The 23855-nt window shown below is 42.6% G+C and overlaps 1 protein-coding gene across 19 annotated transcripts in view; it reads right to left on the reverse strand.

The window, feature by feature from the left end:
- The window catches only part of LOC106613025 (neural cell adhesion molecule 1), a 106524-nt gene that overhangs the window by 81624 nt on the left and 1045 nt on the right, over nt 1-23855 (reverse strand). The window lies entirely within an intron of this gene.

A 23855-nucleotide genomic window follows, 5' to 3' on the forward strand; every position in this document is an offset into this window, starting at 1 on the left:
GCTTCTTGATTACAGCAGAGACATTCAATCCCCTCCTGGATCAAGATCCCTGTTGCCTATTTTTTTGTGTGTACATTATTTTATAAAAATGATAATACTATTTGAATATTTTTTATAGCGCCCTCGTGTATACTTGCGGTAATACTGTATACCCCGGTATGGTATGGCAGTATGACGGTATGAACATCTGGATACCGTCCAGCCCTAGGGTTCATATCAATAATTTAAGTCCAAAAATGGATGTAGCAACTGCAGATTGCCCATTTAAAGGGATATTTCAGGATTTTGGCAATGAGGCCCTTTATCTACTTCCCCAGAGTCAGCTGAACTCGTGGATCCAATTTTTGTCTCTGTGTCCAGTATGAAGGAAGTTAGCGGTAGTTTTGTGAGCCAATGCTGAATGCTAGCAGATACCCATAGACTTCCAGTCATTGCGCTAATGCTAGTTATGCAATTGCACTAGCACTAGTTAGCAACTTCCTTCAAACTGCATGCAGAGACGTAAACAATTTTAATTTGAGTCTAGGGAAGTAGATAAAGGGCCTCATTGCCAAAATCCTGAAATATCCCTTTAATCGTAGGTAGCTAGGGTCAACAGATCTGCTGTGTTGTGTATGGGTGGCAGGTAGCCTAGAGGTTTGAGTGTTTGACCAGGTCGCTGGTTCAAATCCCTGAATTGACTAGATGAAAAATTGGTCAATATACCCTTGAGCAAGACACTTAACCCTAATTGCTCTGGATAGGATAAGAATGACTGCAATGTAAAATGGTTATGTATCTGCTGGTTAGAATGCAACAGTAGATTCAGTGTGATAGAGATTCAGTGAAGCCTTGCTGGGGTTAAGGTTCCTAATCCCTTTGCGTGTGCAGAATGGCAGCATGGGACATATTGACCTACTCTGTTGTTAGTGCACTGATGGCCTGCCTTGCCCTCCACTTCATCTGTAACCCTGAAGATGAATGCAGTGCTCCTGAGAAGACGTTTGTTTCTCCTTGTCTGGATTAGATATACTGTAGTATAATGTAAGACATCTACTGTGACTTTGTAATACACTGTCACTGCCAAACAAACCTCAGGTTGGTTTATAATAAGCAGCTAAACCTTAGCCTGGTCCCAGATTGTTCTGCTCTTGCTTACTACAGTACATTGCTGTTATTGTCAAGCCAAACATAGCATGATGTTGAGTGACGGGGTTGTCATGATACCACAAACAGACTGTCACTCAGGCTACGTAAACCTTGCCATTGATGAACGTTACAATACTAAATTGTTCTACACACTTTTTAATGCAATGACTGTAACCAGTAACAAAGGAAACCTAAGAAGATGCCCTGCCCTCCCTGCAGGCCTGAGACTGACTGACTAGGCGTGTTCTGTTATTAGTGTGGCTGAGAGCAGGACGACAGATGGCAGAGAGGCACCTCACCACACAACATAAACCACACACACCTTACTGGCCAATCAGAAGCTGGGCGATTAAAAATAGTCTGTGATGGGAACAAGGCTTTCCTCCAGAGAGTTGTTGGCTACACTCTAGGTCCCACTGAGCTTGTGTCTGTAGTCAGATCGACATCAATTGCAACTGACTCTCCACTTACTGACTGAGAAGTCTGAGGGTGCATCCCATATGGTACCTTATTCCCTGTATATTGCACTATTTGTGTCCAGAACCCTATGGGCCCTTTTCAAAAGCAGTACACTACATAGGGAATAGGGTGCCATTTGAGCTGCACTTCAGTCTAATACTGACTGATTAGTCTAATGCGTCTACTACAGAGCAGCGGGATGACTCAACTGACACATTGGAGGTCTTAGTGGGGAGGTCTGTGAGGTGGTTTTATCCCCGGATTAGACTTTGCCAGGTTTAGGATTCATAGCAGCAGTATGGGTCTGCTCTGCTTATTGTAGGAGCTAGCCAATATAAACTGATCAAACAGAATAAGAAAAGGATGGGCCTGAGGAGGTGGATTACACGATGTCCACAGCAGAGATCACATGCATGCCGGTATGCACGCGCAAACACGCACGCACACACTCTGAGCTCATTACAGCAAGAGGGAAAGAAAGGAAAAAGTAATGGGCTGCATGTTAAAAAGCAAAAACATCAAAAGGTAAAGAAACATGAGGAGGCTTCAGTCACCAACACAGTTTGGAAATTGAAGTTCTGTTCCATTTCAGAAGTGATATTTCCCAATTGTAATTGGCTCGATCAAACGACGGATCTCAGAGCCTGTTTCCATATTCAGCTGTGAAAAACAACAACTAACCAGCGCATCATGTAAAAAGATATTCATTTAAACAGGTTTTTCCTCCCCAATTTCTCTTGGTTGCTACTTTGTTTTGACTTTGATGTGAAGCTTCATACAGAGTCCTCACACATCAAACAAACTGCAGTCTAAAATCACCTCACAGACCCTTTTAAGACCAACCTAGAATCCCCAGCAACTGTCAGCATAACTCTGGGCCACAAAGAGAGAATCCTTTTAAATTCCTTCCGACATTGGCACATCATTGCACCTGGGCACCAGTACAGAAATGTCCTTATATGGTACCTCAGTAAGTCTTGGCATTTAGCCTTCCTGTATGGTGCCATGTATCATGACCATAATGCATTACACAGACAGGCAGCTGCTATACAGGAGAGGAGAGGTGCCTTCGGAGGGTCGTTTTTCTTTTGGGCTAATGGATGTCACATGCTGAAAAATGGCCCATATCTAGACAATATTCCATATACATGAGAGAATCTACCCAGCAGGAAAGTCTCAACAGAAGCTAGTCTCAAGTAGAACCATAAATATATGCTCTGGTCTCAAGCATTTATGCTGTGATGCCATGGGTTTTTCATTGCATTTAATAAAGACCAAACACATCTAGACTTACATTTTCATTTTACATTTTAGTCATTTAGCAGACGCTCTAATCCAGAGCGATTTATGAATGCATACATTTCATACATATTTTTATTTTTCCATACTGGTCCCCCGTGGGAAACAAACCCACAACACTGGCGTTGCAAACACCATGCTCTACCAACTGAGCTACACGGGACTTATAAATAGCCACATCACAGACACAATGCATCCTCCCTTAGGGCTGCAAAGGGTCGTAAACTTTTCTGTAAATTTCCGGAATTTATATAGGAAATTTTCCATGGGAAGCAAAGCCTGGGAATTTTGCTTAAATTCATCAAAAATGTTAGCTTATAACAGTGAACCTTTTTTTGTGGGATACACATAAGGCAATTCTAGGTCTTGTGGCATATTTTGGTTAAACTATCCCCAATTCAATGGAATTGCAACCCTCTGCATGCACAGTGCATTCTTCATCACATGTGCAGTGCACTCTTCCATCACATGTACAGCTGATTCTCAAGATCTGCACACTAATGAGATGTCATTGAGCCCACACTACTACACTGTCTGAGCCAAGGACTACATGCTTTCTGGTAAGTTTTGATTACAATACTGGGTGGGGTGAATATATTTTATATGACATATATGATTTTTTGTTAACTAGTAAATAGTAGCCTACAGCAAAGTATGTTTAAATCATTTCTAACTTGTTAACTATTTCTGCTAGTTAGTTTTTGCTACCATGTGGGTTTTAGCTTGCTTGAGCGTGCTAACTGATGAGTGTTAATTCACCTGTTTCCATGCATGTTTCATTTTAAAACATTTATCTTACAAATGAGTTGTTTAATCTAACTGCTTAACTATTTATCTGTACATGGAATTGTATTTGGGTTTTTCTTACAAATGTTTTCTAATCTTTACAGGAAAATGCCATGGGCATTATCTGATGTGTGGAGACATTTCACTGCAGCTAATGTAGAAGGAAAAGCTATGTACATTTGCAAATACTGTGCCATATCATATGTGAAGAATGCAACAAAGATGCAGAATCATCTGGCCAAGTGCATAAAGTTCCCTCAGTGCTCACAACAAGCAACCTCTGACAAAAGTCCCTCTACTTCTATTCGAGGTGAAAATTATGAATCAGTCACCTTATCGATAGCAACAGCTCATGGTCCTCCTGGAATCAGAAGTTTTTTTGACTCAATGGAGGAACGTAGTCAGAGAAATGCTGATGAATGTCTTGCTCTGGCTGTGTATACAACTGCTTCACCTCTGATGCTCACAGGCAATGTGCATTGGAAGAGATTTCTGAATGTTCTTCGCCCAGCATACACCCCTCCAACCAGACATGCTTTATCTACTCATTTGCTGGATGCAGAGTTCAACAGAGCTCAAGTGATGGTCAAGCAAATCACAGAGAAAGCAGACTGTATTGCAATCCTCTCTGATGGGTGGTCGAATGTTCGTAGGCAAGGAGTAATTAAGTACATCACCTCCACTCCTCAACCAGTATTCTACAAGAGCACAGACAAGGGACAACAGACACACCGGTCTCTACATTGCAGATGAGCTGAAGGCAGTCATCAATGACCTTGGACCACAGAAGGTATTTGCACTGGTAACAGAAAATGCTGCGAACATGAAGGCTGCTTGGTCTAAAGTGTAAGAGTCCTACCCTCACGTCATACCCATTGGCTGTGTTGCTCATGCATTGAATCTGCTCCTCAAGGACATCATGGCACTGAAAACAATGGATACACTCTACAAGAGAGCCAAGGAAATTATTAGGTATGTGAAGGGTCATCAAGTTATAGCTTGGAGGGGAAGGAGGCTCTCCAAGAAATGGCCATATCACAGTCTGCATATATGGACAGCCCTATCAACAGGATCCTCCTGGATGATGTATTTTGGGAGAGAGTGGTAAGCAGCCTGAAACTCCTGAAACCTATAGCAGTAGCCATTGCACGGATTGAGGGAGAGAATGCCATCCTGTCTGATGTTCAGAATCTGCTTGCAGATGTAAGAGAATAAATCCGTACTGCCCTGCCCACTTCACTGTTCCTCCAAGCAGAGGAAACTGCAGTTCTGAAATACATCAAAAATCGTGAAGACTTCTGCCTGAAGCCCATACACGCCGCAGCATACATGTTGGACCCCAAGTATGCTGGCAAGAGCATCCTGTCTGGTGCAGAGATCAACAAGGCCTATGGTGTCATCACTACTGTGTCTCGCCACCTTGGCGTGGATGAGGGCAGTTGTGCCAACATATCTCATCAGCCACCTGGTGGAAGGGACTTTGTGGATCTGAGGCTCTTTGCCCTGTTGCCTCCATCATCCTCCAAATCCCGCCAACATAAGCCGCCTCAGAGCGCAACTGGTCCTTGTTTGGGAACACACACACCAAAGCACGCAACAGGTTGACCAATACAAGGGTTGAATAAATTGGTGGCCATCTGGGCAAATTTGAGGCTTTTTGAGCCTGACAACGAGCCATCCTCAACAAGGTTTGAAAGTGACAGTGAAGATGAGGCCTCTGAGTCTGATGTTCAAGAGGTGGACATTGAGGAGGTCCAGGGAGAAGACATGGAAGCCTGGGAGGAAGACAACCAAAGCTTTAGTTTCTAGATTATCATTTTACAGATGTATGTTGAAAACGATTTTGGGAGATGCGATGGATCATTGGGGATCATTCAATATTCCCTTTGGTTGTTCAGTGAAATCATCCCATATGAAGAGTCGACTCAATTAATTAAAGTTCAATTTTTAACGAAATTGGTTTTTTTCTATTGGAAGGATTTAACCTGTTAGGGCTAGGGGGCAGTATTGACACGGCTGGATAAAAAAACGTACCGATTTAATCTGGTTACTACTCCTGCCCAGTAACTAGAATATGCATATAATTAATGGCTTTGGATAGAAAACACCCTAAAGTTTCTAAAACTGTTTGAATGGTGTCTGTGAGTATAACAGAACTCCTATGGCAGGCCAAAACCTGAGAAGATTTCAAGCAGGAAGTGGCCTGTCTGAGAAGTAGTGTTTCATCTTGGCTCTTTTTATTGAAGACTCAGGATCTGTGCAATAACGTGACACTTCCTACGTCTTCCATAGGGTCTCAGAGCCCGGGAAAACGTTGAACGATATCGAGGCAGGCTCTGGCTGAAACACTTTATCGCTTTTGGCAAGTGGCCGATCAGAGTACTATGGGCTTAGGCGCGTGCCCGCTTCGACCGAATGCTTTCTTTTCCTTTGTCTGTTTATCTAAACGCAGATTCCCGGTCGGAATATTATCGCTTTTTTATGAGAAAAATGGCATAAAAATTGATTTTAAACAGCGGTTGACATGCTTCGAAGTACGGTAATGGAATATTTAGAATTCTTTTGTCACGAATTGCGCCATGCTCGTCACCCTTATTTAGCCTTTAGGATAGTGTCTAGAACGCACGAACAAAACGCCGCTGTTTGGATATAACGATGGATTATTTTGGACCAAACCATCATTTGTTATTGAAGTAGAAGTCCTGGGAGTGCATTCTGATGAAGACAACAAAGGTAAGAACATTTTTCTTATAGTAAATCTGACTTTGATGAGTGCTAAACTTGCTGGGTGTCTAAATAGCTAGCCCTGTGATGCCGGGCTATCTACTGAGAATATTGCAAAATGTGCTTTCACCGAAAAGCTATTTTAAAATCGGACATATCGAGTGCATAGAGGAGTTCTGTATCTATAATTCTTAAAATAATTGTTATGCTTTTTGTGAACGTTTATCGTGAGTAATTTAGTAAATTCACCGGCAGTGTTCGGTGGGAATGCTAGTCACATGCTAGTCACATGCTAATGTAAAAAGCTGTTTTTTGATATAAATATGAACTTGATTGAACAAAACATGCATGTATTGTATAACATAATGTCCTAAGGTTGTCATCTGATGAAGATCAAAGGTTAGTGCTACATTTAGCTGTGGTTTGGGTTTATGTGACATTATATGCTGGCTTGAAAAATGGGTGTCTGATTATTTCTGGCTCGGTACTCTGCTGACATAATCTAATGTTTTGCTTTCGTTGTAAAGCCTTTTTGAAATCGGACAGTGTGGTTAGATTAACGAGAGTCTTATCTTTAAAATGGTGTAAAATAGTCATATTTTTGAAAAATGTAAGTAATATCATATCTAAGGTATTTGAATAACGTGCCACAGGATTCAACTGGCTGTTGAGTAGGTGGGACGCAAGCGTCCCACCTAGCCCATAGAGGTTAATCATTTGCAATTATGTCTACTCATGATAAGGTAAAAAGTTTATGTTTCTGTCTCCATATGATATTGCAAATATATCCAATGCAAAAAACATCTACATTTAAATGGTATTAATATTCATTTGCATATATTTCCATGAATTCCCATGGAACGTTTCCACCTCTGAATATTCCCCAAAATGTGCAACCCTAATCCTCCTCCATATGAATTCATATAATTTCAGTAGCATAAACCATGCCCAACAATATGTCTACATCATCAGATCAAGTCTCTGGTCGAACAAACAGAAAGTTGACCCTGTTCGGTCAGAATAGGTTTCCACTGTACACTAGTCTGGGCAGTGAGGCAGAATAGGTTTCCACTTTGCACTAGGCTGGGCAGCAAGGCAGAAGGAACAGCACTGTGCTGTGACTGCTGTACTCAGCTAGATCTGGCCAGGGAAGGACTGACATGGGTACTTCCTGTCCCTCTGCGTCTTGATGGGGATGTGGGTTGGTCCTGACAAACCAAGGAACCTCCAGTAGCAGCGGATGTAGGCATCTCCGGGTGGCCATTTATAGTAATGGAAGGGCTTCCTACTACACTGGCTGCAGACCAAGAGGCACATTTGTGACTGCTGCCTATAGCTCCCAGAAGGCAGCTAGCTTCCATAATAAAAGATGCAAGGAGAAGAAAAGGGGCGAACTCTGCAAAATTGTGGGAGACTTTCCCACTTAGTGCATATCTCAGAGTGCTTTAGTAACACTAGGGCTCACTGTGTTGAGCTCCACTCGTCTAAGACAAAAGGCAGCGACCCTCTCAGTGGTCGTTTGCTCTGTGAGATAGTTTGATTGGCCTCAGATGGCTCTGGCTGTCATCAGCCCCGCTTGCACTCCATGGCATCCGTGCAAAGGCAAAACGATGGGGTTCATGACACATCCTGTTTCTGTTGGCCAAGAGCGCAAGATGAGAGCAAGAGCAAGAGGGCTTTCAGCCTGAGCAGGGCAATGAGTCACACTGAGGACAGGCCCTTCAGGGAGGGGGGGTGATAGAGAGAGAGAGAGAGAGAGAGAGCAATGGAAAGTGAGGGATATGGAAAGAGAGAGGGGGAAAGAGGAGGTTTGAAGAGTCATGCCAGCTGAACAGAGAAACAAACTTGGGCTAAATAGGGAACTAGAATTCTGAAAGAAATAATCTGTAATCAGGCCACAGTAGCTTCTAAGCAAAAATGGGTACATGCAAACCTATTTTAAAAATGGGAACCCTACTTTAATGTCCCTCAAGCAGTGACACTAAAAACTTCTCAGACATCATCTCAGCCACTGGGCTGCTGCAGTTCAAGTCTATGGAAACTAGTCGTCACAGAGAATGTTACATCCATTTGGTCATCATGATAAAGCTTTTTTATTCTATTTTGGGGGACTACAGTTCATACAAGCCTGCATGGAAACAAACTGTGATGTGTTACTAACATGAATAACTAATAGGATAGATGCTTTGATGCCCTACTCTAGACTTGAATATTAACTTAAAAATACCTGTCAGGGCAATCATACTTGAGTTGAACTCAACAAATGCATTTACATACGAAAGTAAAGTGAAGGTTAAGTTAGATTTTTGGCCTTCAGCTATAAGACAATGATACAGCATTTCTTGGCCCTGCATGACTCAGATGAGTGATGGCATTTCACTTCTTGCATGAGGATTTAAATGCTTTATGATCAACACAGCAAAAACCCAGAACTAAACAACTATTTCTCAGAGTTAAAAAGGCATTAAAAGATGCTGTGCATTTCCTGTGAAATAAATGCTGTGTACTGTATCACTCAAACCACAGTACTGTAAGCATATACAACATATGTTAGTTTAGAATACTAGGCTCTGGTTCAGATATCAGAGGTCTGAGAAGATTGGATCCATCAATCTACTCCATGCTAGCTGGCTAGGAACAACTTTGAGGGCTAGGCTACTACAACAGTGTAGGGCTTACCACTTCTTTATCCTTCTCTGAGACAAGGGCATCACCTCTCCCCATCGCTCTCTCTCCCTTCCTATCTCTCTCTCTCCCTATCTCTCCCTCTACTACAACAGTGTAGGGCTTACCACTTCTTTATCCTTCTCTGAGACAAGAGCATCCCCTCTTCCCATCGCTCTCTCTCCCTTCCTATCTCTCTCTCTCCCTATCTCTCCCTCTACTACAACAGTGTAGGGCTTACCACTTCTTTATCCTTCTCTGAGACAAGGGCATCACCTCTCCCCATCGCTCTCTCTCCCTTCCTATCTCTCTCTCCCCTATCTCTCCCTCTCCCCCATTTCTGTCTCCCTGCCTCCCTCCCTCTCTCTCGCTCTCTCTTTCTTCTTTGATTTAGCTGCCCTGAGCTTCCAGCATCACTTCATAATTCATGAGGTTCAGCTGCCAAATGAAAGGTTGAGGCAGCCAAACGTGTGTGTGGATCAGAAATATGAACACTTCATCAGCATCCAAATGGACATCCAATTTTCATGCGGAAGGAAAAAGGTACATTTTCCATTTGTTAGTTGTATTTATTCAAAGCAATTCTTTCTCCTCAACATGAATGGAGTGTGCAAGGTCAGACGTAGCAAAAATATGAAATGCCACAAGGTACAGCTGCAAGGTAACATTCCATTTATTTGAGGGACCTTGTTATTCCCTGGCACCTAGCTTTACACAACTCTCTTAAGAGCATTAAATGCTGATAAACACACTTGGCTTGCATGAGAAATGAACAAGCAGTGAGTAACAACAAGGGCTTTCTTACAGCTTCAGTGTGACAGCAGTATTTCTCCTGAGCGTTGCAGAGTGGTCAAGCAGAGGCAAACAGTGGTGGTGGTGAGAGAGAAGGGCCATGCCCATTTCATTAGTCATTCATTATTCATTGGGAACACAACAGCCATGCTTTAGAAATGAAAAAGGGCAAAGTGGACCCTGAAGGTCTACGGTGGCGCTGTGTTATGTCATGATGACGTTTGACCAAATGCCAAAGAATGTTTTACTGAAACGTGTGAATGATTAAACTATGAATAAATTACTGTAATTAAAAAATATATATTTCCTAGCCTAATCATTTATTTCACTGCTATTATGGAGTCAAATCAGGAGTTGACCTGCTAAAACATTCAGGATTATTAGTTGCCAAGTCTCTCCAAGACACCAGGCTTAATGTTAATGCATTTTGTTATTAAGCTTTACACTCATTTAGGATTCAGCTGGAGTGACTAGTGTGGAAGGATAATTACGTTTTAATGTTTAATGATGGGCAGAGTCTCTACACTGTGGCTCCTCTGGAGATAGTGCCCTGTCTGTGGCCTTCCCAGACCCCAGCAGCTCTAATAAACCCTAATTATTAGGGCCCAACATTGCCCAAATACACTGTTATTTTCCCTTACATAATATGCGCTTTTTACTAGTCATGCTAAGCATGATCAGGGTTTAGCATAAGCCTTGTGCAAAACCCTGAACATTTTTAGCATGGCTAGTTTACAGTATTACATACGATATGCAAGGAAAGCACATTGACAACAGTTGACTAAAGGTTTAATCTTAGCTCTGAGATGATGGGTAGGATGTTGCTGTGTAACTACCTGAGGGGGAACGATCCCTATTCTTCATGTTGCCTGTGTACAGGCAGCTGGGTTCTATAGTGTTCTATACTATCTTCTATAGTGTTTTAATAATAAATGCACCGTATTGTGCATGGATGCATGAACACAAAGACTGTAGTTGGCTGTACCTGCACCAACACTCCAGTATTTTTCCTTGATAGCTTGTTCTCCATCTTCTTTTTAAATAAGGACCCAATTTGTTTTCAGCACTTTTATTTCCACGACAGATCAAAACTCGTTTACAATACATATAGAATAGTGAAAATGGCAATGAATATCGTATCAGCACTTAAGTATCATGATTATATCATATCATGAGGTCCCTGGCAATTCCCAGCCCTACCTAGCACCAAATAAATGGTGCATAAAGCTCATCATCAACCTGAAGATTAGCCCACTGGATTATTTTAGCTCAGTCATTATTATGTCAGCTCAGAGAGAAACTAAGCAACTGAGAAACTTTTGTTGAAAAATGTTGAGATGTGGACTGGACTTCCCCTCTCCTAGTGGAAAATCTTTCCAGAATGGATGACTCAAAGAAAAACTGATGTTGTAGGCTTAAAGAGATTCTCCAGTACTTTCGTATATTTTTTAGCCAGTAGTTCTGAAGGTATCACTCACGAGCCAAAAGTGGTCCCCAAAGATTGTGTACTATGTCACATATGTGCAGATATGTGCACCACGCCATTGCTCTCTCTCCCTCCCTATCTGCTGTGTCCACTGAGCCGCTGAGCACGTCCTGCAACCTCGTTGGATAAGCTGAGCAGGCCTCTTGCTAGCTGTCACTGGAATTGCTAGGGGGCTGACCCACATGGGGGTAAATATAGGGAAAATGGCACGGCACTGCTTCAAGAAAACAGTCGCATTCAAACTAGGGATTTAGTGTATAATTGAGGTAAAACAGTAATTCAGTGATTATGAATGTATGAACTACACATTGACACATTAAGCCAAAGTGGGAGGTTAACAAACATACTTTCTTAGTAGCCAAAGTACCAGAAAATGTATTTAATCTTTGAGATGTCACTGGACTCTCACTGGACTCCGACAGTCAGAGCATGAATGTACAGCATGAATGTACACCTTCCAGCATGAATGTACAGTAGGCTACCCCCTCATCATCATGGTCTAACCGTTGTGCTTCTCATCATTCAGCTGGCCTGCCTATGAGGCTGTCTGTCAGACAGGGGAGGTTGAGTTGAGCAGGTCAGGTTCAGAAGATGACTGTTGCCCCCAGGATTAGGACATGCAGTGGAGGGTGAATCCAGCACCACACTGGAACATAGGGTCCTTAATCATGACACATGCTTCTGTAATTACTCCTCTATAACAATCATCATTACAATACGACTACGTAACATGGCCGGAAGGGATGCTCTCAACAAAACAAGCCGCAAATGGAAAGAGCTGGTGGTGGACCCTAGCCCAAAGCTCAAGATAACAATACTGTCCAATTTAACAACTCAAACAGGTTGTTTTCCCCCCATTGCCAAGTGCTATTATAAATCCTGATCTAATGCCAAATGACCTCCCAAAGCCAAGGTACTGTAAGCCAGCTGCTGCTTCGACAAAACGTTGACCAAATCAGCCAACTTTTGATATATGTTCCCTATAACCTGGAGGGCAAACGGTGAAACAAGACAACTATGTAGAAAGGTAGAAAATAGCACAACAAGAAACTGCATTTCAAATAGCTGTCGATGAATGGAAAACCAACACTTGTCATACAATATTATTAATGAAAAGGGCAGGGGCATAAAGTCGTATGCTAATCAGTGACAAAAGCAGCAGGCACTGTGTGGCAGTCAGTAGCCACACAGAGGTAGGGTTGGGAATTGCCAGGGACCTCACGATACGATATTATCGCGATAGTTAGTATTATGTATTACGTTTCTCATGATTCTCACAATTCCATATGTATTGTGATTCCATACTGTGACTTTTTTGCGATTCGATGTTCCAAACATATTGCTTATCATATATCTGCTGCAGAGGGACAAGAGAGACCCATGAGAAAACGAGTTTTGATCAGTCATGGAAATAAAAGAGCTGAAAACAAATATGGAGAACAAGCTATGAAGGAAAAATACTGGACTTTTGGTGCAGGTACAGCCAGCTAGCGCAAAATTAATTTTGCAATATTGTCAAAAATAATATCCTATTCTGCAGTAACACGGACTCTTAACAACGCGATGAAACTGTATTGCTCCTTGCTGAAACAAGCAAGGTGTTGTAGCAAATGAATCTTTGGTTGCCTAGGCAACATCCCCCTCCCTGCAGCAGCAGCATATGCAGTCAGGAGCGAAGGAGAGGAGAAAATGTGTCTTAAAAAAACAAATATTTTTTTGCAATTCTAATGGATATAACAGTGACCACGATCATTTGGCTGACCAATAACTGTCATCCAAAATTCCATGACCGTCACAGCCCTAGTCACTGTGAGTGTTGTTTTGTGTGTAGACAGAACACTGTGTTAGTGTGCATGTGTAACGTCATGTTTTTAGTCCCCTAGGGCCAAGCATCTCTCAGAGGCCCAGATTTGTCTGCTCCACTCACCATCAAAGGAGAAGCTGAGGTTGGCTGCAGAAGCAGAGTCCTCTCCTACGCCTCTGAGATAGGCTCTGCTCTGCTGGATACCCAGAATATGAAACAGTGCATACTCTGATCTCACTGGATCCTTCATCCAAACATTCCTCCTAGATCCTCCATCCACATCCATGTAGCTCGTCCATCCAAGATGAATTGAAACATCCCATGATCTCAGTTGTGTCTGGTGGTCAATCTGAGATCATCACCATCTTGCACTGTGAAATATTTCCTTGTGGATGATTTGGCCAGCCAGCCAGCCAGCCAGCCAGCCAGCCAGCCAGCTAGCCAGCCAGCCAGCCAGCCAGCCAGCTGCACATACAGGTCTGAGTAAATGTGGATGCCAACTGGGCTTTAAGGATAAAAGGCAGACATGATTCTTAGCTTGATCCAACTACTTAGCCCACAACACATCAAATATACAGTTATGAAGCTGTATTGGTAACACAGACATAAAATAGGATATAAAACCTTACTTAACACACATTGAAATAGAAGTTTCACTGTACATGCTAAGAGCTCCAAGGTGCCAAGCAGCTTGTCTGGGAGGGAGCCCACCCATAAACAGCTTAAGTAACATATGCTATTCAAACACCAGCTGAACTAAAGATAGCAGTCCAGCAACTAAGTGTAGGTTAGTAAGTGTGTTGTAACGTTCTGTACATGTGCCAATTCTTCTCAAAGCAGGTTGTAATGGAGGACCCCCTAGGTGAACGCTCACTGCAGGTATGTCCATGCTGTTCACTATGAAGAAAGAGCACAGGCAATTGCGTCCTGATACCAGTGTGTTTACAAACAAACACAGCTTTAGTATATAATGCTGATTAGTGATCAGCTATGATCTGATCTGAATGAACATTATCCTATGATTCCCTGGCAACTGAGACTGAACCACTGCTCCTGGAGCAAAAATCTCCACTAACATGATTGGCTGGGGTCATATGACAGGATCCAGCAGAAATACAAGCATAGACCTAGGCCTGCATGATTGGCTGTAGTGTTGTTGTCATAATCACCACTCATAAGACTGTGCAGGCAGTCACAGCAGGAACCAAAATGGACCATGGAGAGGCATAGCTGCCGTCTGTCAAAATTATACCTTCAGATATTACTTCTTGGAAGTCAAAGTTACCATTCATAGAGAGTAGGCTAACCAGCATCAAGAAGTGCAGCCCTGATATCCCCACTACCATACTGCTGATCTCTCTAATCACAAACCTCTAAATGGAGATATTAGTCCAACAGCATTATGAATCAGATACTTGGTTATGTGTTGACTGTCTCTGACATGCCTTTTCCGACCTTCTCTCTCCAGCTTCCGTCTTCACATCCTATGTTTTTTTCTTCTGCTAATGAGCATCAGAGCAATTGCATTAGATCATCACGCAGAAAGGTTTCCAGTCCATTCGCTCTTCCATTCGTTTGGTCTCTGAGGAATACCCAGGTTGCCTGCATCGGATGAAGAGCTACGTTCACTTCTCCATGCTCTTCTGCGTTAAGAACATCTGTGCCTCACATTCTGTATCAGCTAAGCCTATTCAGGTTCACCAAACAAGGGTGTGTGCAGCGTAAAAGTTATTGAAAAAGCTTGCCATACGCCTAAAATAGCCGAGGCTGGGCTATATAAACAGGCTGGTCACAAGAAAGAGACGTTGATTTCTGACGTTTGAAAAGGTCCTGAGGACATCTATATATGTGCCTTTGTCGGCGCTCACAAAAAACAACAATGCAGCACTGGGCTTGAACTCGCGAGCCCTGTAACCACTCAGAATTTATGGGTCTAAAATCAACGTTCATCCAATTATGGCAAATTCTAAAGTTTATATCAGGTTGCTATTAAAACCATCAACAGACGTGGAAAATAGTCAATAGGCCAGGTCTACTTTCAAGTTTAGGTAGGATTACGATTAAGTAAAGTCAACAAGATTTGAGAATATTCCAGCCAAAATGTATATTCAAATGGCTTATATATCAAGAGGAACAACAACATTGCTTGTTGACATTATAAGCAAAGGTTTATTGCCAATTAGCATCTCCTCCTCGTGCTACTATAGGTATCTCAGGGGGGTAACACAGTGTCCTGCTCCTGGGAGGAATGAAACCAAACACAATCCTTACAACAGATGGCCAGGAGATAAGCCTTAACCAAAACAGCCTTTTATCACAGCTGATAGAGAAGACATGGTATTACCAGGTAGGCTACATCCTCTAGCTAAGCTACCATGATGATGACACAGCAGCATTACCAGGCACAGCAGCCTCCATCACGACTGGAGCTCGAGGACCACAACTCGTCACCATATCAGGTGACATCACAGAGATGAGTCACACACAGCGTGTAGCAGTTGAGTGAGCATCACCACTAAAACCTTCAGTAACGATCTAGTATGTTCATGAAGCATTCATTACACATCTAGCTACATGTATGCACATCTTAAACATCATGTTATGTGAGATGCAAAGAGAGATGTTAAGTAGCCTACTTATTGAAGCATAGTCCTGTTTTATGATAGCATAACACAATAGTGGCCTTGTTTTGTAATCAGGGAAACACTTGGTTTCCTGCACCGGTGCACCACCATTAGACTGGGTAGGCTATAAAAAATGCATGGGTGTCTGTATACTAACTTGGACCCTACTAAAAACCCCACTAAAACCCTATTTACGTTTATGGAAAAACCACTGTAGGATCTTTTAGGGCAAACTCAAACTGATTTTGTTCATGACTTAGGGGCAGTAGGTTGCCTAGCGGTTAGAGGGGAGAGCCAGCAACCGGACGGTGGCCAATTAGAATCCCGGGTCCAACGCGAAAAGTTGGGGGGGCAGTGAGCTGCCAACTGGAGGGTTGCTGGTATCAAATCCTAGATAGCATTGCCTCCTTGAACAAGGCACATAACCCCCCACAACAGCTCCCTGTGTGCCCAGTGTGGCAGCCACCCGCACACGCAAAAAAAATGTGGGTTCCTCAGTGGTTCTTTGGTTCTTTGGGAAGAGTGATGGTTCTACGTGGAACCATCCTGATCCAAAGAACGCTGCTGTGTTACACTATTACATGTTATATATGACTGTGTCTTGTGAAAGACTCACGTATGGCCTTGTGTCAATTGAGAACAGTTGACTAAGTCAGTAGTTCTCAATTCTCTCCTCCCCCAGCCATTCCAGAGCTAACAAACCTGATTCAACTTGTTAATAAACAAATATAAAACCTAGGGAATTTTAACAAAACCCTGTATGGTTCTACAAAAAAATCCAATAGGATTCCCGTGTGGGAACGGGGAATTAGGGAACTGCACGGTCCTGTGTGGCTCAGTTGGTAGAGCATGGTGTTTGCAACACCATGGTTGTGGGTTTGATTCCCACAGGGGACCAGTATGGAAAAAAATAAGTCGCTGTGGATAAGAGCGTCTGCTAAATGACTAAAATGTAAAAATGATTAGTGATTTTCCCAATGGAATCCTATAGGATTCTCACAGTCCTATAGGATTTTGTGTCACCTGTATTGGAATTCTATTGGACAACATTTTTCCTATTGGAAATCAAAAGTAATCCGTTTGGATCTTATCGGTTTTTGATAAGTATTTTTCTTAATTGAACCCATTAAATGGGTGTTATCCTATATAATTCCAATACAAGAATCCAATAGAAAAATCAGTCCAATAGGATAGGTTCCAAAATCTGATAGGATTATTCTATTGGATTCTTGTATTGGAAGTCTACAGGATCCTATAAGACAAAATCCTATAGCATAGAATCCCAGTGGCTCCAATAGGACTGGTTCAAAAATCTTATAGGATTTTTCTATTGGACTATTTTATTGGAATCCTATAACATGAAATCCAATAGGATTTCTTGACTAGGGTATAGAACCATTCTCCATAGAGCCATAATAAAGGGTGCTACATTGAAACTTTTTTAAATAGTTCTTTATAGAACCTTAGGATAGAACCTTTATAGCACCATACAGGTTCCATGAAGAACCTTATAAGCATGGTTCTTTATAGAACCTTCAAAAAAGGTTACCTATAGCACCTAAATGGGTTCCGCTATGGTTACAAGCCCAATAACCCTTATTTGGCACTATATAGAACCAGTTTTTAGTGTGCACATTTCCAAAAACCTGTATATGTATGTAGACATCCAGACATTTTTTTTACGTTACAGCCTTATTCTAAAATTGATTAAATTAAACATTTTCCTCATCAATCTACAAATAACACCCTATAATGACAAAGCGAAAATACATTTTAGAATGTTTGGCAAATTTATTACAAACAGATACCATATTTACTTAAGTATTCAGAGCCATTGTTATGAGATATGAAATTAAGCTCAGGTGCATTCTGTTTCAATTGATCAACCTTGAGATGGTTGTACAACTTGATTGGAGTCCACCTGTTGTAAATTCAATTGATTGGATATGATTTGGAAAGGCACACACCTGTCTATATAAGGTCCCACAGTTGACAGTGCATGTCAGAGCAAAAAACAATTAATGAGGAATTGTCCGTAGAACTCCGAGACAGGATTGAGTCGAGGCACAGATCTGCGGAAGGCTACCAAAAAATGTCTGCAGCATTGAAGGTCCCCAAGAAGACAGTGGCCGCCATCATTCTTAAATGGAAGAATTTTGGAACCACCAAGACTCTTCCTAGAGCTGGCCGCCCGGCCAAACTGAGCAATAGGGGAGAAGGGCCTTGGTCAGGGAGGTGACCAAGAACCAGATGGTCACTCTGACAGAGCTCCAGAGTTCCTCCGTGGAGATGAATTCCTCCAGAAGGACAACTATCTCTGCAGCACTCCACCAATCAGGCCTCTATGGTAGAGTGGCGAGACAGAAGGCACTCCTCAGTAAAAGGCACAGTGACAGCCTGCTTGGAGTTTGCCAAAAGGCACCTAAAGGACTCTCAGACCATGAGAAACAAGATTCTCTGTTCTGATGAAACCACGATTGAACTCTTTGGCTTGAATGCCAAGCGTCACGTCTAGAGGAAACCTGGCACCATCCCAACTGTGAAGCATGGTGGTGGCAGCATCATACTGTGGGGATGTTTTTCAGCGGCCGGGACTGGGAGACTAGTCAGGATCAAGGGAAAGATGAATGGAGCAAAGTACAGAAAGATCCTTGATGAAAACCTGCTCCAGACCACTCAGGACCTCAGACTGGGGCGAAGGTTCATCTTCCAAAAGGACAATGACCCTAAGCACACAGCGAAGACAACACAGGAGTGGCTTCGGGACAAGTCTCTGAATGTCTTTGAGTGGCCCAGCCAGAGCCTGGACTTGAACCCAGTTGAACATCTCTGGAGAGACCTGACAATACCTGTGCAGCAACACTCCAAATCCAACCTGATAGAGCTTGAGAGGATCTGCAGAGAATAATGGGGGAAAAAATCCCCAAATACAGGTGTGCCAAGCTTGTAGCGTCATACCCAAGAAGACTCAAGGCTGTAATTGCTGCCAAAGGTGCTTCAACAAAGTACTGAGTAAAGGGTCTGAATACTTATGTAAATGTGATATTTCTGTTTTTTTTGCAGAAATTTCTAAAAACCTGTTTATGCTTTGTCATCATGGGGTATTGCGTGTAGATTGTTGAAGGGAAAAAACCATGTAATCCATTTCAGAATAAGGCTTTAACGTAACAAAATATGGGGAATACGAAAGGGGTCTGAATATTTTCCAAATGTACTGTATGTGTGTCTTTCAGAGGGGGTGTGTTGGCACCAACAGCTATGACAGAGTAAGATGGCGCTGACAGATATGACAGCTCTGCTTCTAGCTCCTAAGCAACTTTGCAGTATTATTTTTTTTTGGTGTGTGTTATTTCTTAGCCCAGAATTGATTTTGTGTTAATACATACAGCTGGGAAATAACTTTTGGATATCAGAGCGACGGTAACTCACCAGCATTACGACCAAGAATATGACTTTCCCGAATTGGATCCTTTGTTCGTACCCCCAGGGCAATTGAACATATTGTAGAGGCTGCTCCAAAACACCACCGGCGGAGACGAGGTATTCTTAGTGGACTTCTAGTCCGACTCAGGAGGCGTGCATACCATCCACCGCTTCCGAGTATTTACTCGCTAATGTTCAGGATTTTAACAAAGCAAATTTGAGGAAAACACTACCCGAAGTTCTACCAACACATTGACTGTAGTACTCGCTTTGGAAAAACATTGGACTACTGCTACTCAATATTTCAAAATGCCTACAAGCCCCTCCCCCGTCCTCCCTTCGGCAAATCCGATCCAGACTCCATTTTGTTCCTCCCTTCCTATTGGCAGAAACTCAAACAGGAAGTACCCACGCTAAGGTCTATTCAACGCTGGTCTGACAAATCAGAATCCATGCTTCAAGATTGTTTTGATCACGTGAACTGGGATATGTTCCGGGTTGCCTCTGAGAATAACATTGATGGATACAGTGACTGAGTTCATCAGGAAGAGTTTAGGATGTGTTGTACCCACTGTGACTATTAAAACCTACCCTAACCAGAAACCGTGGATAGATGGCAGCATTCGCGCAAAACTGAAAGCGTGAACCACCGCATTTAACCATGGCAAGGTGACTGGGAATATGGCCGAATACAAACAGTGAAGTTATTCCCTCCGTGAGGCAATCAAACAGGCTAAACATCAGTACAAAGACAAAGTGGAGTCGCAATTCAACGGCTCAGACACGAGACGTATGTGGGTCTACAGACAATCACGGGCTACAAAGGAAAACCAGCCACACCGTGGACACCGATGTCTTGCTTCCGGACAGGCTAAACACCTTCTTCGCCCGCTTTGAGGATAACACGGTGCTACCGACCCAGCCCGCTACCAAGGACTGTGGGCTCTCCTTGTCCGTCGTGAGTAAGAAATGTAAGCATGTTAACCTTTGCAAGGCTGCCGGCCCAGACGGCATCCCTAGCCGCGTCCTCAGAGCATGCGCAGACCAGCTGACTGGAGTGTTTACGGACATATTCAATCTCTTCCTATACCAGTCTGCTGTCCCCACTTGCATCAAGATGTTCACCATTGTTCCTGTACCCAAGAAAGCAAAGGTAACTGAACTAAATGACTATCGCCCTGTAGCACTCACTTCTGTCATCATGAAGTGCTTTGAGAGGCTAGTTAAGGATCATATCACCTCTACCTTACCTGACACCCAAGACTCACTTCAATTTGCGTACCACCCCAATAGATCAACGGACGATGCAATCGCCATCGCACTACACACTGCTCTATCCCATCTGGACAAGAGGAATACCTATGTAAGCATGCTGTTAATTGACTATAGCTCAACATTCAACACCATAGCACCCTCCAAGCTTATCATTAAGCTTGGGGCCCTGGGTCTGAACTAGTGATGCACCGATATGACATTTTTATCCGATACCAATATTTTCCTTGCCAAAAAAAACGATACCGATACCCGATATTTAACATTTTAGCGGCCTTTTAAACATTCTAGTACAGTTAAATATTTAACACACACACATGGACACAGCGGTCTAAGGCACTGTATCCCAGTGCAAGAGGCGTCACTACAGTCCCTGGTTGAATCCAGGTTGTATCACATTCGGCCGTGCTTGGGATTGCCATAGGGCAGCGCACAATTGGCCCAGTGTAATCCGGGCCGTCATTGTAAATAAGAATTTGTTCTTAACTGACTTGCCTAGTTAAATAAAGGTTACACACACACACTACACTGACCAAAAACGTATTTTGTTGGCATTTACGTATGTCCCCATTATCAGTAAAACATAATCAAAACCTATTTCTTTCACTTACTGTGCTGTGCTGTTTCGTTGTTCAGTCGTTTCATTCTCAACCAGGATTTCTATGGAACGTCATTTGGGTCTTTGCATGTGTCAAAAAAGATACACATCAAATACAATGAAAACGATCCAATATCGGATGAAGCAATTCTGAGGCTATTCAACTCCGACACCGAAGGAGATGACTTCAGTGGTTTCAGTGCACAGGAGAAGGAAGATGGTGACCAATGACTTTCTTGGTAGGCTACTGTTTACTGCTAATTTTTTATTTTTTGTTACAAGCCGTGTTTCGTTAAAGCCTATTTATTTTTGTTACAAGCCGTGTTTCGTTAAAGCCTATTTATTTTTGTTACAAGCCGTGTTTCGTTAAAGCCTGTGTAAAGTTCATTTGTTTCAATGTACCGGTAGGCACCTGCGGCTTATAGACATATGCGGCTTATTTATGTTAAAAAATAATAATAATATTAAATTCAGTGGGTGCGGCTTTTTATATATATATATATATATATATATATATATATATATATATATATATATATATATATATATATATATATATATATATAGGTGCGCTCAATAGTCCGGAAATTACGGTAACACTATTTGACGTGTCAAATAAGCTTGTTGACCAATCAGGACCTGAATATGACTGCACGTCACATAATAATTTAGCGTGTTCATACATTTTTTACGTAGTTATTACACATTGATTACAGTATCACTCGTATTTCATTTTTTACAAAAATTCATCTATAGTGCTTGCCATAAAGAAAAGCTAGCTAGCTCATGGAGGCAAACAATGACCTTCCCCAAAAACATAGCAAAATGACAATCTGTTTCAGTAGCTATAGTTAGTTAGCTAACTATATAGCTAGGTGTCATGCTCTAAAATAACATTAATTTATAAGACAGTTCTTATTCGATTAATGGTGGTAGGACCCATCTATGTGAAGCTAGCCACAATAAGGATTGAACATAATAGTGGAATTTGCAGTTTGCCTTCAAAATAAAAGTATGTCATTGACAGTGATGCAAATTAATACATAGTAGAATTATGCCATACTATTATTTTGAAGGCTAATCGCAAAGTCCACTATTGTGGCTAATCCTTATTGTGGCTAGCTTCACATAGACGGGTCAACACATAACCCGGTCCGGTCGAGCCTCACTAACTAGATGAAGCAAGCTGGCTGCTGGGGCAACAGGATTAAGTAGCTGGCTAGCTATTTATTTTCATGAACTGAAATTCAATTTCAACAGGCGAACAACAAGTGGCAACCTAGCTAATACTTACTCACAAGGAGTCCTAAATCATTGCTAAGAATAATGAAAATGACTGCAGTTTCTACTGGTCATTGTTTTCAGGCTTGTTGTATTGGTGCTAGCTAGGTACCAAGCTAAAGCTAGCTACCCCAGAAGTTGCGGTCTAACAAATTATGCTTTATTACCAACGCGGTATTGCAAACACATCGTTCGTGGCCGGTGTTTGCTTGTTTGCAGACTTTTTTGTACAGCTTTGACAGTGCTACTGTATTTTTTTGACACGCAAAGAACCAAATGGCGTTCCATAGTATGCATGTCGTGAAGCTAATAGAAGTGATGCTATTACTGTGTAACTCCGGTAGGGCAACATCTGAAAAATAGCGCACTTGGTAGTGTGTACCGGTGCTCGACCAGTCGACAAGCCAACATCACCCATGACAGAGAACGGTTGATGTCAAGGGCAATAAATTCCATTATCTTGGCTTTAATGGATTTCGCCTTTGAGATGTCTCGCTAAAATGTTCTTACTCTTTCAAATGATGGCTCAACTTGTTGACTGCTCGATCCACACAGCAGACATTGTGGGCTAGGTTAGGAATGCTGTGTTGCACGTGTAGCACAACATTTTACATGGCATCATTATGTCATGTACCTACGTTATAAAGGTATGCACAGTAGCTTTGACATCGTCTTTTAACATCCGTGTTAACCTAGACATCAGGCCGATTCCGATGTTGGCATTTTTAGCTAATATCGGGCGATTCCGATATGTTCACCGATATATCGTGCATTCCTAGTCTGAACCCCGCCCTGTACAACTGGGTCCTGGACTTCCTGACGGACCGCTCCCAGGTAGTGAAAGTAGAAAACAACACCTCCACTTCGCTGATCCTCAACACAGGAGCTCCACAAGGCTGTGTGCTCAGTCCCCTCCTGTACTCCCTGTTCACCCATGACCGCGTGGTCACGCACGCCTCCAGCTCAATCTTTTTCACCACACAGACAGTTTGGTGAAGAAGGCGCAACAGCACCTCTTCAACCTCAGGAGGCTAAAGAAATTTGGCGTGGCCACTAAAACCCTCACAAACTTTAACAGATGCACAATTGAGAGCATCCTGTCGGGCTGTATCACCGCCTGGTACGGTAACTACATCGCCCGTAACCGCAGGGTTCTACAGAGGGTGGTGCGGTCTGCACAACACATCACCGGGGGCAAACTACCTGCCCTCCAGTACACCTACAGCACCCGATGTCACAGCAAGGACATCAACCACACGAGCCACGGCCTGTTCACCCCCCTACCATCCAGAAGGCGAGGTCAGTACAGGTGCATCAAAGCTGAGACCGAGAGACTAAAAAACAGCTTCTATCTCAAGGCCCTCTGACTGTTAAATAGCCACGAGTCGCATGGGTGGCGTACCTCTCCCCAATAGAGCCGATAATTCCCCTCCAAATTCCCTTCCCTGTGATGATAGGGCTGGACCACCTAGTTGTGGACCTGGACCATAGTAAAATGGATGCTAACAAAATTGC

The sequence above is a fragment of the Salmo salar genome, chromosome ssa09, assembly GCF_905237065.1.
Source record: "Salmo salar chromosome ssa09, Ssal_v3.1, whole genome shotgun sequence".
In the NCBI taxonomy this organism is placed as follows: Eukaryota; Metazoa; Chordata; class Actinopteri; order Salmoniformes; family Salmonidae; genus Salmo; species Salmo salar.